We start from the raw sequence: 16,643 nt of genomic DNA on the forward strand, positions 1-16,643 counted from the left end.
CCACCTGCCTCAGTGGCCTACTGTGGTGTGGGAGCAACAGTCAGTGGCAGGAGCAGAGGAAAACTTAATGCCCGTGTTTCTGCAAAATCCACATAGTTCTGTGAATCAGTATCATTTAGGGTCCTAAATTACTATTCTGCAGTGGCTATGTTAGAATATTTGCAAGTTCCTCAAAATTCTTCCCTTTTACTGGCATGAGTTTCTTTTGAATTTGCAAATTGCTTTTCTCACCTTCAGTAATCACTTTCTAATACCATCTTTCTCGACTGTGCCTGTGTGAGGATGCAAAGAATCCCTCACTCTTTAGATGTGCTTGTCTAGGCTTGGATAAAATATTAATTTTTGAGAACATGTTAGCTAGCTTCAGCCTAATTATCTAATCCCATGACCATGCTAATGAAATTTGCCTTGTCAGTATCTGAAATTTAGGCTGTGTTAGAGTTCACTCATCAATTGGCAACAAAATAACCACTCTATCATTTCACTGAAGACAAAACTTTACTAGTTTGGGGCAGGTGATAAAAAGAGAAGGGGGAATCTTAATGGGCTCTGCACAGTAGAAAGATAATTATTGGAAACTAACTCTGCCTTCCATGGCCCTCAAATGTGTGTTGTGTCCCCACTTTTGAATCACTTCTGATGTATGTTGCACGCTGTTACACTCTTTGTTCAGACTACTTGCCCAGAAAAAGTCTAGGCACCTCCTTTTTTTACTTGGATCCCTTTTCTCCTTGATTGGTTTTCTCCTTGATTTGAACTGGCCTGGGAAACGGGTCTGACAAGCTCGGAGGAGCACAGCAGGTAAAGAGGCTGATCATGCTGCTGCGAGAAGAGTGGGGAGACCAGGTGACCAGCAGTGGTGAGCTGTGGACTTCATTTCCATTGAACATTTTTGGAAGGTTTAATAAAGCAAAGTTGTTCTGGCAGCAATGGAGTCCACAGATGAGTTGATCACTCTATTTTAAGACCTGCTTCTAAACTGAACCCTATTCACATGGGTCATGAAAAGGCAGTAAACTGAGTTGCTGCTTTGCTTGCTTGGGCATCTTGATTTGGCTTGAATAGGTTTTGAGTTCCATTGAACTTTTTCCTTCAGAGGCACAGAAATCAAGGTAACTCCAAATATTATTGAACTGTGGCACCAAAATGAGACATTGCTCACAGTTAATTGGGCAGGTCTGTGACTGTATCTCCTCCCTACTGCTGAAATAGTTAACGGTGTTGACACGTAAATTATCTTTACTGTTGTTTTAATAAAGAGCAGAAATTGTTTCTCCCAAACAGGTACAGTCCACCCAAGGAACCATTACACAGATACCCCGAGACTTGCTCCCAGCTACTTGGTTGCTTAATTATGTGCCCCACCTCTTCCTTATCAGACCAGGAGCCCTATTTCATCAGCAGCAAAACTATCACAGACACAACATAGCCAGCAGCGTTCCTTGGATAACTGCAATCCCTTCACTTCACATGCACTGCCAAAACACTGCTGGCCACATCATCGTCAGGGTACTCAGCTCTCACAGTGGACAGAGCAGTGCTAGGCAGAACCTGCCCCTAGCACAGCGCAGATTGCATCAGGGCTGGGATATTTGGACATGGCAGAATTGCCATCTCCATGGCTCACACACTTTCCAGTCGTATTTGTCAGCCCAGCGACCCCAGTAATCAAAACTGACAACAGCAATGGGAAAGAACCTCTGACACTATTTTACTTCTGTATCCATCCCAGTCAGGTGAACAACTACCTGCCTTTGGGCTCCTTCGGTGCTTCTGGAGCCAGTTTGACTGGTTTGGATCTGGCATGGTCTGCTCTGCCAAAGCCAATAATGCCTGGGGCACCCAGGACAGCCTGTTGTGCCTGTTGGTAGTGCAGAGGGTGCTTTGCTCTTGCTCAGTAGCTTTTCTATTCGGTGCTGGATGATCTTCTTAAGAAGGTTGCTACAGATTTGGATGCCATTGATTGTTTTGTGACTGTTTGGGTGAGTTCTGGAACTGTTTTAAACCTTGGCTTGTTTAAAAATACAAAATGCTTGCATAAATAATGAAGTGGATGGAGAATTTCTGTTTCTTAGAGCTATCTGCTATTATAGACTTAAACACAGAAATCAAATTGCCTGTGTTCTGGCACAATGCAAGAAGATGCTCAAGGATGGGAATATGCTGGGGGGAAGTGAAAAGAACAGTGGGGATTTCTGTAAGGAAAATGTCTGCAAATATCTGTTTAACTGTGGCCTCGGTCAGATGAGCATATCACACTATCTGTGTACCTTTGCTGTGAACCAGAGAAGAGAATAAAGTGCCTTTAGTTGGTTTTCTTTCTTACAGCTTGATTAGGTCCCTTATTCCCATTCCCAGGCACAGCTGTGCACGCTGGCACAAGGGAAAGGGTGCTGTAAGTGAAATGTGGACAGGTATAAACTGTGCATATGTGTGTGAGGGGGAAATTACGGTGTTCAGCTACACAATAAGCCAGTATTACTGCTGAAACTACAGCCTGAGGCACTACCTCCCCCCAAAACGAAAAGGGGGCAGCTGGAACATTTTTATTGTGCCTGAGTTTGGATATCCACTTTGCAGCATAGCCCCACAAAGTGGCAAAGCTGAAGGAACAGGATGCAGCAGCTTGAGGTTGGGACAAACAGAAGGGGAAAGCTTGGAGTTCCTGCAGCCACAGTGTCTGCACAGGGTACCACAGCCTTAGGACTTCTGGCAAGCTGATGGAGTAATTTATGTGAAGGCTTGGACAGTAACTCAGCACAAATGAAGTTGTAGGTGTAATGATGTTTTGAATCAAAACAAACTAGTTCAAAATTTAAATCAATAACAAGTGCTTAAAGCTATCATTCAGGAGAGAACTACTACTGGCATAATGGTCCACAGTTTTGAAATGCAGATCAGCATCTCTGAAGGCCATTTGTTGGGCTTCCTGTGAAAGTATATGTGGCTTCTGAGATAGGGCTTTGATGCAAAATGTGTATCAGCATATTCTTAACTGTAGGTATGTGAAGTCTTGTTTACCTGCATAGCTGAAATGAGACATAGGATGTTGTTTCACAACACTTTTAGCAGACATAAGCCAGCACTGCTGCCCAAAACAGTGCAACAGTGAAGTTAGAAGATCCAGTTGAGCCAAACTAACAGGTCATTGCTGCTGATAGGAGGAGGTGCTTCTGTCCTTCTCCTCAGCCTGTCTCCCTGCTGCTGGCCATGCACTCCTTCCACTTCTCCTGCCCCGGCTCTGTATTCCTCTGATCCTTCAGTGAGCCATTCCAGCTCCAATGCAGTTAAAACACAACAACAGTTGCCCCATGGTTTAATGAGCTGAGTTGGTCACTGCAAGGTCACTTGGACTTTAGGGATGCACAAGCAAGAAGGACCTGGCTCCACAGCTGCAGACAGGTGTAGACGAGAGCGGGAAGGAGGGTGTGGGGCTGATATTTTTGGCAGCAGCAAGCTAGTAAATCAGCTTGGCTGCCTGATGTAGCTGCAAGCAGAGCTAACCCTGCTGCAGTCCCACACAGCTCTCGGTTTTTTATTCCCCCCTACCTCCCTCCTTGTGCCAGCACCAGCACTTGCACAGCCAGCTGATGAACTGTGCCAGGCTCCAAAGCCAAACCAGCCAAACCATTGCTCAGCTCTAAACAAGATCAGCTTCACAGATGAGTGGCAAGGGGGCAGGAAGAGTGGGGCATGGGACTGGAAGGGAAAAGATTCTGGAGTTTTATTTCAGCAGCAGAGGCTGCTTAAGGAATTGGTGAAAGTACATCCCTGCAGGCCTGCTACTGTGGTTAAGTCCTAGAAAATGAGACATAACCGAGTTTCCAGAGCAGATTTGCATGAAGCTCTGAGGGCAAAGGCAGTGGATTCCTCTGTTTCACATTTTGTTCGCTGACTTCTTCCAGAGGGTAACTTGACCCAGTTATCCATCTCAGGCAACCCCAAATTCCTCCTCCTGTTAAAATCACCCTGTGATTTAGTAAGGAGTATGTAAATGAATCACCTTGTCAAACAAGTGGAAAAAAATACACAGCCTTTCACTTTTTGAACAACATCTGACCTGTTTGTTTGCTAGATATTTGTTTTAAAACATTAATAAGTGTTGTTACTGCTGAGACAAACACAATACAATGCCAAAACCTAAACTGGATTCACTGTTGATTTTGCATTTTTAAGTTCCAGTTATCCAGGCTGTCTGTTTTCAGTTCCAAATCATCAAACAACAACCAGATTTAACTTCTCAAAAAATGTTGGATTTACTTGAAAGAACTTAATAGATATTAAGAAGTTGTTGGATGTGTTTTAGCATTGGCTGTAATGGCTGAAGCTTAAAAGCTTGAATTTTAGATTACACAAGTCAAAGGAGTGTAGAGCCAAAAATGGAAAAGCTGGACTGATGCTGTGAGTGTAGCCCGCACACCGACTGCAGGGCTGAATCCACAATCACACTTTTCCTCAAGAATAGCCCTGATAAGCTGCCCCACAGAATGCTCATAATGTGACTGAGGTGGGAGGAGGAATGGTGCAGCAGCTGGGCCCCTGAAAGAAACATCTGTATGGCTATAACCTGCAGGGATGTCCTGGTGGGCTGCAGCGAGAGAGAATAATGGTGATATGGAGGGTGAGAGGCTACACTGAGGCTGCCACCAAACACCTCCTTCAGGGAAACCTCACTCCAGCTGTGGCCTTGTTTACATGTGTTTAGGGCAACTACTTTTCTATTTGACTGGGAAAAACCCCCTCACTTTTCCACAGTACAGAATCTTTACTGCATTGCTTGCACATTTAAAAAGCTCTTTATTATTTGTTTTATGGCAGTGTTTAGCTGGCTGTTATTAGCTAGGTAAAATATGCTATTTTAATGTGCAGGAAATTTCTTTTATCTATTTTCTTTCTATCTACCTATGAAAGTGAATTGAGCTTCTGCTGCCATTCCTGCATGACACTGAAATTTGCTTTCTTGTATACATGTATGCACAAGCAGCTTCAGTGTTCATGGGGAAAAAAGAAGCGTCAAGAAAAATGATGAATAAAACTAATTTTAAAATCTGAATTCACTTTAGACTTGTAATTTTTTTTTTTTGAGCTGAAATTATGCTTCTGAGTTCCCTTGCTCTAAGTAATCTGCTCCATTAATTGAATGTGTGTGTTTTCAAATTAATCCTTGGAATGACACACTAGATGAGATCAGAGTATTTTAAAGATGTATTTTATGAGAGTTGGAGCTATACATATCACCAAATGCAAGAAATTATTATAAATCAGTCAAAACTTGGGGCAAGTAAGCCCAAATCCAAAGTTTTCATTCCATGAGCATTCCATTTAGTGTCAGCTTGAGCCAGGTTGGCCATGTATGCAGATTTTTAGCATTCTATAAAATGCTTTTAGGAACAGGCCATCTTTGGGCAAAGTCCATTATCTGGTAAGAAGCAAGAAGAAAATAACTTTTTCACTCCAGAAAGAAATATCAAAAGACAGGACCATATTGCCACATTACTCATGATAGTGATGAACATCATACTTCATGGTATTAGAGCTATTTAAAAAGCATCTCCTTTGAAGCAGCAGCTCTTTTTTCAGTCATCTAAACCAATTTTGCTGCTGCAACCCTTCTTCTGCGCTAGTGCTGACATCTGTCTGAGCTGCCCCATTATGCTAGTCCAGCAGAAAGTAAATTCAATAGTTTTCTGCCACATAAGGAGTATCTCTATTACTACTAACATCTGCCACCACTACACTTGCTTACCTTGTGTCTACAATCCCCTTCTCTATTCTTCTTGCTATATGAAAATGTTATTTGGACAAGGGAGAACAGTTTTAAACTAAACGAAGAGAGATTTAAATTAGATGTTAGGAAGAAATTCTTTACTGTGAGGATGGTGAGGCACTGGCACAGGTTTCTGAGAGCTGTGGATGCCCCATCCCTGGAAGTGCTCAAGGACAGGTTGGATGGGGCCCTGAGCAGCTTCATCCAGTGGGAGGTGTCCTTGCCCATGGCAGGGGGTTTGGAATGAGGTGATCTTTAAAGTCTCTTCCAACCCAAGCCTTTCAATGATTCTGTGATTTCTATGATTCTATTATTTCATTTCTGTAAGGTTCAAGTTATATTGATGGCTCTCCAGAGGAAATCACACAGCATTTCTTCATCTTGCCTAATGACTATAAATTAAAATTGACTTTTTTTGCTTATGTTTGTTCACGCATATATTTGTTTGATATTGGTTACCTATTTATGGCTTTATGTCCTTAAATTTCTTAGTAAATTCAAATTGCATCAATTTGCACTGCCCATTTGAAATTTCACCTTTTTTTTTTTTAAACCTGAAAGTAGTTTTATACTATAATAAAGATAAAAAAGAATACAGATTCTTTTATTAATTAAAAGTTCCACTATTCAAAATGAGGGCAAGTGTTAATGCACTTTTATTTGGTTGAGCTTTTTTATACTCACTCAGAACATAATTTAAGAACAACTCCCATATTTTACAAGCATGGGGCAATAACATACAAATACCCCACTGACACCTGAAAATTTAGAACCATATTATTCAAGACTGTTATACTTCAGGGATTTTAGTACTTTGTGTCATGCATGCTGCTGAAATAAAGGCATGTTACACCTATGCAATTTCACCACCTTGTCATTTAGACTGGACCATAACATAACCTGAGATGATGCAGGCAGGGAAAATACAACATACCACTCATTTCACTAACTCACATGCAACATGCTGAAAAATGTTGTTACTCCTTGTGAATAACCCTGTCATATCCATTTCCACTAAGGCTTCACAGCTTAGTCCTTGGAAGTTGCTAGTGGGGTTGAAAATGATGAAGAATGATGAAAATACCATATGAACTAAACTGTGAATCTCTCTGTCCTCTCTCAGTCTGTTCCCACTGTCTTTTTCCCTCACACATGGTGTTGTAAGGCAATTAATATAAATTGAGATTATTCATTTTGCTCATCCCAGAAGTATGAAGTTTCATGTATGTACGCCAAAGTTATTGTCTCATATATACTGTAGTTCATGTTTATCCATGTTTGGAAGTTTCAGAGAGCTCATCAGAGGAAAATAGACACAGTTTTTCCATTTCACAATGGAGCAGACACAACATTAGTCCAATATTCTACCTGCGTCCCATTGTAATATCTTTCTTAGTTTAAAGACTCTAAGTCCCTCTGGGAGTGTCACAAATCCATATAATGTCCCTTTGTGCTAGATTTTTGTGTTTCTATCTCTGATTTAGTAGACAGATGTGAAAAAGCGTATGATGCCAGATAACTCCCTAGTAACCACACAGCTGCAGATGTTGAAGAGAGCAAGTTGTTCTGGCTAAGGTCAATATTAATTTGTGCTCAAAACTTTCCATCCAGACACACCATTTTATGATGGCATAATATATCTTACTGTTATTTTGGACTGATCCCTCCCACATTGATCAAACTGTTTCCCCATCTGTGGCCTCTTCTAGCATAAAATTGCTTTTCCTGGGCAAGGAGAGTAATCTTAATTCACAGACAAAAGCAAGACTGGGTTAAAAAAGTCTTGAGAGAGCAGAATTTCAAGACTTTATGACTTTTTATATCTGTGAGAGTTTGCAAAACCAGTTTCCTCTCCACCTTCATCTTGTTATTTCTGCTTGGAAGGGCAAAACAATCAACAGAAAATAAGTTTTAGTTTTCTTTTGTCACTGGCCAAATTCTGAATGCTCACATCTCTTTTTCCTTTCCCTTTGATCCATTTTAAAATTCTTACCAAATTCCCATTCTGCTATGACCCCAGGTTTGGCAGAACTACATGTTGAACTCTGTTTAATATAAACAGATAGTACAAAATAAAAGATCTGCTTTGCAGTCAATTGGCATTAGCTAGTGGTCATTCACAGTAGGGTAATGTGGTTGCATAATGCGTTAAAATTTGGGGTGGGCTGGGTAACCATGCACTTTTAAAAGCTATTTTTAGCTATAAACTTATCTCGTTTAGCTTGGACAACTGCCTTTCCCATAAAAGAAAAAGCTAGTTTTAAATTTTTAAAGTATATTTTAAAAGATTCTATGTTAGTGAAGGTCATTCAAAAGTCCCTTCTGGCATCCTTCTGAGTTTAGTAGGCGTCTTCCCACCTTTGTCAAATATCACTGGATGTTGAAAAAGCACAAGCATCCCACTCTCAGTGGGAAGGCTTCAAATACAACACAGAATGTTGCAGGCATTTGCCTTTTTGCTGTCCACCAGCCAGCAAACTTACAGAGCTGCCCTAACTTGGCACTTTTAGCAGTTCTTACTAGTTCCAGCTCAGGATCATGGTCATGAAGCTGAAGGGCTTCAGCTCAGCTTGGAGCATGGAGTAGGAGCAATTTTCATCTGCACAAAACAGGTTGTTTAGCTGCACCTACAAAAGATCACCCTACATACACATTGTCCAATGCTGAATGGATCTATCAGATTAGGCCAGTATCCCAGCAAATGATCTACTGGCTGTGGGAGCAGAGCAAGAGGAATTAATCTGGAAAGGAATTGATTCAGGTTTGAAAAAGAGTAACAAAAGAAATGTCATAACCTACTGAAGCAGGCTGAAAATGGCACCGGAAGTACAGTTCTCCTTGCCATTATCATGCCTTGAGACAAATACCTGTCTTGTAACATTTGCCCTAAATCTTTCCTCACATGGCACATAAACACCACGCTCCTCACAGAGAATCTCAGTATTGGCCCATGATCACGACTTGGGGAGAGACTTTTAATAGGACCTCTAGCAACAGGACAAGGGGTAAAGGTCTTAAACTAAAAAAGGGTAGGTTCAGACTAGATACAAGGAAGACATATTTGTGAGGGTAGTACAACACTGGAAAGGATTGCCCAGAGAGCTGGTGGAGGCCCCATCCCTGGAAACATTCAAGGTCAGGTTGGATGAGGCTCTCTACAGCCTGGTTGAAGATGTCCCTGCTCACTGCTGGGGGGTTGGAGTAGGCGGCCTTTAAAGACTCCTTCCAACCCAATCCGTTCTGTGACTCTATGACTTGTGTCACAACACACACTATTGTGGTGTTCATGCCTGGTTTTGGAAACAGCTATTTTGTTTCTGCTACTTACGAATTTTGCCTGCAGGTTTTCCTCCACGTGCAACAAAGGTTCAGTGTTTGCATTTAAGGCAGTGCCAGAGGATTATTTTTCTTCCTTGTAGCCACTTGCACTGGAAACAAAAAGACAAAGTCAGAGGAACAAATGTGTAGAGAAAAACAAAACAAAACAGTCTTGTTTTTGCAAAATTCAGATCTGGGGGCAAAATATGAGTAGACTGCTATTGTTTGTAATTCAATGACCAGGGATCTGGCCAAAGCATGGTTCCCCCTCAGCTAGTGTGCCTGTGTTTCTCCCCCTGTGGTGAAAGGCAAAGTGGGAACCTGATGAATGCATCTGTCTCACTCTGAGATAAGGCTGTAATGTAGCTGGGTTGCACATCCAGGAGTTTGGGAGCATTCTGGATGCTTAAGTTAAGGTATATTTACTGTGATCTTTAGTAACAATAAACTACCATGTTAACTGAGTGGGTTTAGTGTGGTTGTAACCTTTTGCATTCTTTGGACTTTGCTGTTTATCTGGTATTTGTGCTATCAGATACACATTTAAGACACTCCCTAGATCCTGGTTTTGTTAGTGTGTCTTTGCTGCTTATGCCAGCGGTGTGTTCTATTCTGAGAGGTGTTATTTTGTCAATATACACTGCCCCTTAAAATCACTCTTATTTATTGCCTACAGCACACATCTCGAGCAATTTGCAGATGATCTCTTGGAAATGCTGCCAAAATTCCAGGAAGGCTTCATGATGGTTCCCTTTACTTGCTGGATAGAGTGTTTAATGGCGAGCTCATTTCATACATGCTTGCCATGTTTGTTCAGCTGTGCACCTGCTTTGGAAAGAAATTTTCAGTGGAGCCTGGTGCTGCTTTCACAAGGCAGAGCAGGCTAACCCCAGGCGCAGGATTGCACCAGGCAGCAGAAATTCCAGTTACCAGGTTTTGCAGATGCCAGATCCTAAGCTGCAGCTCTCCAGCACTAAGCTGCAGCGTGCCATGGATCTCATGCCAGAATCAAGGTTGCCTGTCCGTAGTATAGACATGTCTTTCATGTTTGAAATTATGTCTAAGGAAGAACCGGAGATAAGACAGATATTGGCAAAGGGAGAGAGGAGAAAGGAATTTCTACATTTATTAGTCATGTTATTGAAGAAAGAGGGAAGATTTTATCATGGCTGTCTTGCTGAAAGCAAGGCTCTGGGTTCACAAGATCTGCTGGTTAGAGTGTGTAACCGAGTCTACTTTCCTACAGGTTGATGCTAGAAGGTTACCGCTGCTTTCCTCACAAAAGGGGAAAAAAGTTCTGTCAGCAGGGTGTGTACTGCATGTGTGCCTCTGTAGGCATGGCCAGTAGGTGAGAATTAAGCTGGCCTTTTTTCTAACCTTACTAAAATGTGTGTGGTGGGGGGGAACATGGGACTAATCCCCACAGGGATGGAAGGAGAGCTATGGAATGCCCACTGCTGGCCCAGCCAGATGAAGGGGCTGAAGTCCTCCCAGCTACCCACTGCTTGGTAAACAGGTGCCTGCTGATCAAAGCACTTATCACAAATAGAATAAAGACTAATGGTGTGAAGAGAACTACAGCATTCCTACCTACGGAAATCCCTTTAATGGACAAAAAAAAAAAGACTAACTAACTAATGGGTTTTGCTGTTTCACTGGTGAGAGGAGCATGGTCCCTTTAAAAGCCTTGGCCTCCTTTTCTAAACGCTGTTGCTGAGCTGTGCCCCACCCCTGCATAAGCAACACCTGCATACCTGCAGGGTACTGTCTTCTTGATAGGTTGTACACCTTAATAATATGTGGTGGTGGAGTGGTCTAGGTTTGGGATGTTTCTCTATCCAGTCTATTAATGGAAGGACGCTGAGGTAGCATCTCCCAGATCCCCAGTGATGTAATAACATACAGTGCTCCTAATATCCTTTTTAGAGCATTTATGTTATTGGTAGCCACCGAGCTGAGGAGTTTTAAAAGGAAAAAAAAGGCACACAAAGGCACCTCCCTCCAAGATAAACTCAAATGGCAAATCCTAGCAAGCAGAACACAAAACAATTCCAGATGATGTGGGAGCTGTGCACCACAGTTTTCTCAGCAAACCAATAGTGTTGCAGTTTCTCAGTGTTGACTGACTGCTTATGACATATGTTAAGCTGAACTGGGGTATGTGCAATTGCTCTGGATACAGAAATGCATAACATGTCCAGGAATGCTCAAAGCACAGATCCTATGTGGTCTGAGGAAGCCTGATGGATTTTAAGGAGAGATGAGGCATTTGGGAGTGATAGAATATTCAAGGCTTCCAGAAATCCTTCTTCAGCACACTGTGTATACATGGATTGCTCTGAGAAGAAAAGCTAACTTGCAGAACAAATGTAAATGGAGTAAATAAGATACTTTTTTGACGGAATTAATGAGGTCTTCATTGTGTGGGAAGGAGGGAGAGAAAGAACAAAATTTTAGGGATGAGATCAGGGAGGTAAATACACAGAGAAAAATAGCTCCAGAGCATAAACACAATGTAAGCTGCAGAAAGAGACACAGAAGAAACAAATATTTGGCTTACTGGGTTAGGACAACAGGAGCCAGGGAGATGGTTGGCAGGGTAAAAATTAAGCCATGTGCATGCCCACTAGAAAGAGCTGCACAAATATCAGCCATGCTGCCCAGGACCAAAGAGCAAGTGCAGTGTTTCAGTGCATGTTTGTACAGTGTATAACACATGCAATTTCACTCCTGATTACTAGTAAAAGACAGTGTATACACAATCAAGAATTATCACATAAAAGCCTCAGTAGGAAACACAAGACAAGGGGTTGGCAAACCACTGGCTGACCTAGTCTGTCACTCCTTGTTTTGTTCCTAGTTACTCATTGTAGAACTAATTAGTGGCAAATTGCAGAACTGAGGTCATTAAGACTTAGAACTCCTTGCATCTTCTCCACCTAATTTTAAAACCAACTAGAGTGCTTTGGTATGTTTCCTTTTTGTAGGTAATGCCACTGCATTCAACCCCCTGTCACCCTTTATTTTGGCATTTGCACATGGTCACTGCCATTCATAGGGCTTCTCTAAACACAGAACACTGGCCGGAGATCTCCCAGTGTAGAGACAGGGATGTTCTGTCCTCCGGACCATAGTCATTCCCTGGAGTAGGTGGGAGCAGTACCCAGATTCTGCCCCACATGGTTCACATCTAAAGGACCTTACTTGGCTGTTGGAAAACTGAGCTGTGCTAGGAAAAGCTTCCAGGATGACAGACAGCTCTGGAAAATCCAAGCAGCTTTAAAGAGAAACACACTGCATTCAGCTGTCTCCGTACTGATAATGAGCATTTACAATCCCGAGATCCTGACAACTGCACCATGCAGGGGTAATTGTCTGTTATAAATGGCACTGGAGTAAGGAAGAGACCAGTGATCTGTCCTTAACATGATTATACACCACAAACCAACAATAAGGCAGGCATTGCTCCTGATTCACTTTCAGCAAAGATGAATGACCATAAGGCAAAGAAAAACAAAAATCAAAACAATGCACATAATATATGGATGCTTCTCAGCCTAAAGAAATCTAGAAATTAATTCCTTTGTAGACTGATAAACTGATACATCTGAGCAATGCAATCATAGAGAGAATGGCAAGCTTTATAAATTCATTTTGGCCTTAGCATTCACTCTGCAGCATCCTGCACCACACAGCATGCAGGAGGTGTTCTGCTGAGAGGGCAACTGGACAGCAGAGCGAGTCCTGACCACTTGAAATTACCAAAATCCATGAGGATCATATTTCTGTTTAGGCCATCATTTAATTTCAATGTCCTGGCTAAATTTCAGTTTGATTAATTACATTCTGACTACTTAATTTCTCAAGCAACATACTTGTCATCATCTTTCATTATTTGGAGATAAAAATGTGCATGGTTTTTTGAGTATAATAGTTACCCATAAAGTTCTACTATTATACTGTATTTTTCAGACAAAGAAAAATATACAGAATTGTAACCAAGGAGCTTAAAATCATCATAAAAATGAAACCACATTAGACCAGCGTCTGGGCAAATGAGTTGAGGTAAAGATTTTTAGGTGGGAGTGTGAATGGATGGGATATGTGAATGTAAAGGAAAAGGAATGTATCTCTAAAGGGACAGATTACATAATTTGCTTTATTTTGCATGTGTCTTGCTCAAAAGTTCTCATGGTGTTTGCAGTCTTAGAGGAATTTAAATTTCTTGGGTTTGGTGCCCTAGTATTGAAAAGCTTTAAAATGGGATCTTGCAGAGAAAAGGCTAGCAGGTTGTACTAGGCTCATAGAAACCAAACAAGCTCCTTTTCTCCATTTATGTTGCCTCTGAAAATGTCATGTCCACAAGCAAAGACAAGAATGATTTATTTAATTAATCATAAGGCATGACTGTAATTTTATTTCCTGTCTGAAAAATGAGAAATGTGGTTCCAGCAGTACAGTGCCCCTTCTGCATAACAGACCAGGGACCTGTTTGGGTACCTCAGACGTCTGGGAATCTAGCCTAAAATCGGGACCATGCCTTAGGAGCTCTGTCAGATGAATCCTCAGTCCAAATCCTAAACTGTTTCTTGCAGTATCCGTGTTTTCCCTAGAGTGTATCTCATCTGAACACTGACCAACCTTGACCTATTTTGTGCAAGATTTGATTAGATCACAGTGCAAGCCTGCCTAACTGCAGGCCATAAATTGCAATCCTCCATCTGGTTGCTCTTTGACAAGTGAATGTGGTCCATCAGCGCTGTCTCCCAGGTGCTGCCAGCTTGGGCACAGGAGCAGGGTGGATTAGCTGTAGGGTCCCCCAAGATGCAGGGTTCATGTTCTGTGCAACTAGACACTGTAGCAGCTGGACCAGCTGTGCACTGACTGTGAGGCCTCTTCGACTGCAGGTTTTCAGAGAGAATAAGGCAGCATTGCTACGTGCAGTTTTCTTCTGGGGCCTTCTGTAGAGATGTCCATACTGAACGTTTGATCCTTGTCTGTAAATATGATACCTTTAGACATCCAGATAAAATGCGTTACACTGAAAGCTACTCGTTGACTGAAGAGGCAAATGTGTTTGTATTTATCTTTTTTTTCATTTTCACTCCCTTTCTAAAGAGCCACTGACTGTGGTATTTAAAGCCATGTAGTCCTTTCCCTTCTCTCTGACACCTCCAACAATAGCAGGATCTCTGTCTGTGCACAGGGTGCTTGGGTCCTTTAAACTATATTATTAGTGGACTGAGATCATCACTTGTAATTCAGGTTGCCCAGTACTTTCCCCATTGAGACTATATTGATTTTATGTGTTTAGAACACCATCAGATGTTAATTGTCCTTGGTGTGTGCTTTGGGCAGAGTATATGTAGAAAATGTCAGTGAAACAGCTTAAGTATATCTGAAAACAGGATAAAAATTAATGCATTTATTTGTCAGGGCTGAAAATACTAGAGATTTTTTTTGAGATGCTCTAGTGGTCCTGTTCACTCAAGAAGAGAGTTTAAATTTGGCAGGGAAAGGAAAGATGAATTTTGTGTGGAGAAATGAGCTGTGAGTTGCAAGCCAGTCTTAGTTTTACAACTAAATATTGCAAAACCAGTGTTCATAATGGCTAGCTCCAGCATGAACCTAGGGAGAAAACAAAATAACTCCCCATTATTTGAGCACTATTTGTTCTGTTCACTGAATAAGGCAGGGTCTTTAGAGAGGAACATGTATGAGCACTCAATTAAAGACAGGTAGAAGGATGCACTCAAACTGAGTGCGTAACTAAGATTATACTAGCAACACTAATTTTGATTGGTTGCAACTTTCAAATGTTTAATTTAATTTTAAAAAAAAATTTTTACTTATAGAGAGGATTTACCGATGTGATTTGCGCAACATTGTATGAAATGTGGAGGGTTTTTATTTAAATGCTGCTCGAGCCTCTTTGTTAAAAATTTGACTATTCTGGGTCAAGCAAGAAAAGAGTGGCATTTAAAATTGGTCTAAAAGCTTTTGTCATGTGGGCAACCTTTTCCAACACTTTGTGGGACTGCCCGGTTCCCTGAAACCTACAAGGTAATTTCCTCCTCAACGTGCAAACGGAAACTAATGTAACACACATACATTCATTGTCCGGGCTGTCTGCTATTGAGGACTCACTAAGAGCCCATTGCCTTGTGATGACTAATTAAACACTGATTTACTTACTCTCCAAAGTTCAGTTTCTTCCACGCCTTAAGCAAAGAGCAAAGGAAAACTCTGGAGAATACGGGAAAGAAAAAAACCCGTGGGAATGCAGGCATACCCAGTGCTGAGCTATCAGCTTCTTTTAAGTCAGATGAGAATCACTCTGTCTTTTGAAGAGTCAATTAAGAATTTTTGGTGGGATCCTTGCAATTCTTTGGTCTCTGGTTGGTTCATGAACAGCAGAAGAGCAACAGGCTTTTTTCTTTTTACCATGCAGTGCAATGTCCAACAGCTGCCTTTTCTAATATGCAGTGATCACATCAGCTCACTGAATTTCTCAGTCCAGTCACACATTCTCCATGTGTTCTGTTACTCACCAGTGAGTCCTGTTTGTATGGTTAGTGCAGTTCTAAAACCACCTTTGCGGTTATGCTCAAAATTAAAGCATTTTTCCTTGGTTAAAACAAAGCTTGCTTAGTCTATCACCATTTCATAACCACCTTAAACTGGCTAAAGTCAACAACACAATAAAAAAGATAAGTTTCACCCTTCCTCCTACCTCAGTCCTGCCCCTGAGCAAGAGCAGCACAAGGATTTGGACAACCACACAGTGAGCCAGATCAGGAAACTGATCCAAATTAAAAACGAGCTTGGCCCCTGAAACATTTGCTCTCCCCAGCCATCTGAGTTCTCTAGGCCTGTTCAGCTCGCAGCTGCACAACAACTGTGCCAGCACAGAGCGGCTGGGTGACACGGGGTTAGGGCTGAGCAGCCCTTGCGTAGGAGGGAGGGTGGGACTGTTTCACACCGACTTATTCAGCCAAGAGTGACACTGAGCTCAGGCAACCTGACTTAGAATTCAGAACCTTTTCCTTTTATGTTTTTTATCATTATATAAAATGGGCCGAGTATACAAAATATCAACCAAATGTAGTAGTAAAGGGATGCATTTAGATGCAGTATATGTCATTTTGTTAGTCTTCCAATGGTGTAATATAGCCATCTCCTCTTTGGGTATAAATGAGATAGACCCCTCTGTTGAGACAATTACCATGGTGTTTCCAGCCTTTGCACATTGCCACAAGCAGTCCTGCTCCAAGGCTCCTTATCCTATGGGTGCTAGTGCAGCTGTGTGACCATGGCAGTCCCTAGTCCTGCCAGCAAGCTGTGGCACACAGCCACTCGCACAGCCCAGGCATTTGGGCACTGCTTGTGCAGCCACGGCAACCAAGGGACCAAGAAGTAACACCTCAGGATTGCCAAACCACCTTTGATTTCTTTTCTCATAGAGTTATTAGCTTTAATTTTGCCTCTGCCACCTGTCTGAATAAATTTTAATATATCATTCTCCGGTGGTTTTCGCAACAAGATGTAACTGGGACAA

At 41.8% G+C, this 16,643-nt stretch overlaps 1 protein-coding gene across 1 annotated transcript in view; it reads left to right on the plus strand.

Moving 5' to 3' along the window:
• The first annotated feature begins 1,959 nt into the window (after positions 1 to 1,959).
• The window catches only part of SMAD1 (SMAD family member 1), a 64,319-nt gene continuing 49,635 nt past the window's right edge, over positions 1,960 to 16,643 (plus strand). The window contains exon 1 of the mRNA XM_032109336.1: positions 1,960 to 1,982. The gene's annotated coding sequence lies outside the window, so the exon portion shown is untranslated. The remainder of the gene's footprint in view (positions 1,983 to 16,643) is intronic.

Source organism: Corvus moneduloides, chromosome 5 (genome assembly GCF_009650955.1).
Source record: "Corvus moneduloides isolate bCorMon1 chromosome 5, bCorMon1.pri, whole genome shotgun sequence".
Classification (NCBI taxonomy): domain Eukaryota; kingdom Metazoa; phylum Chordata; class Aves; order Passeriformes; family Corvidae; genus Corvus; species Corvus moneduloides.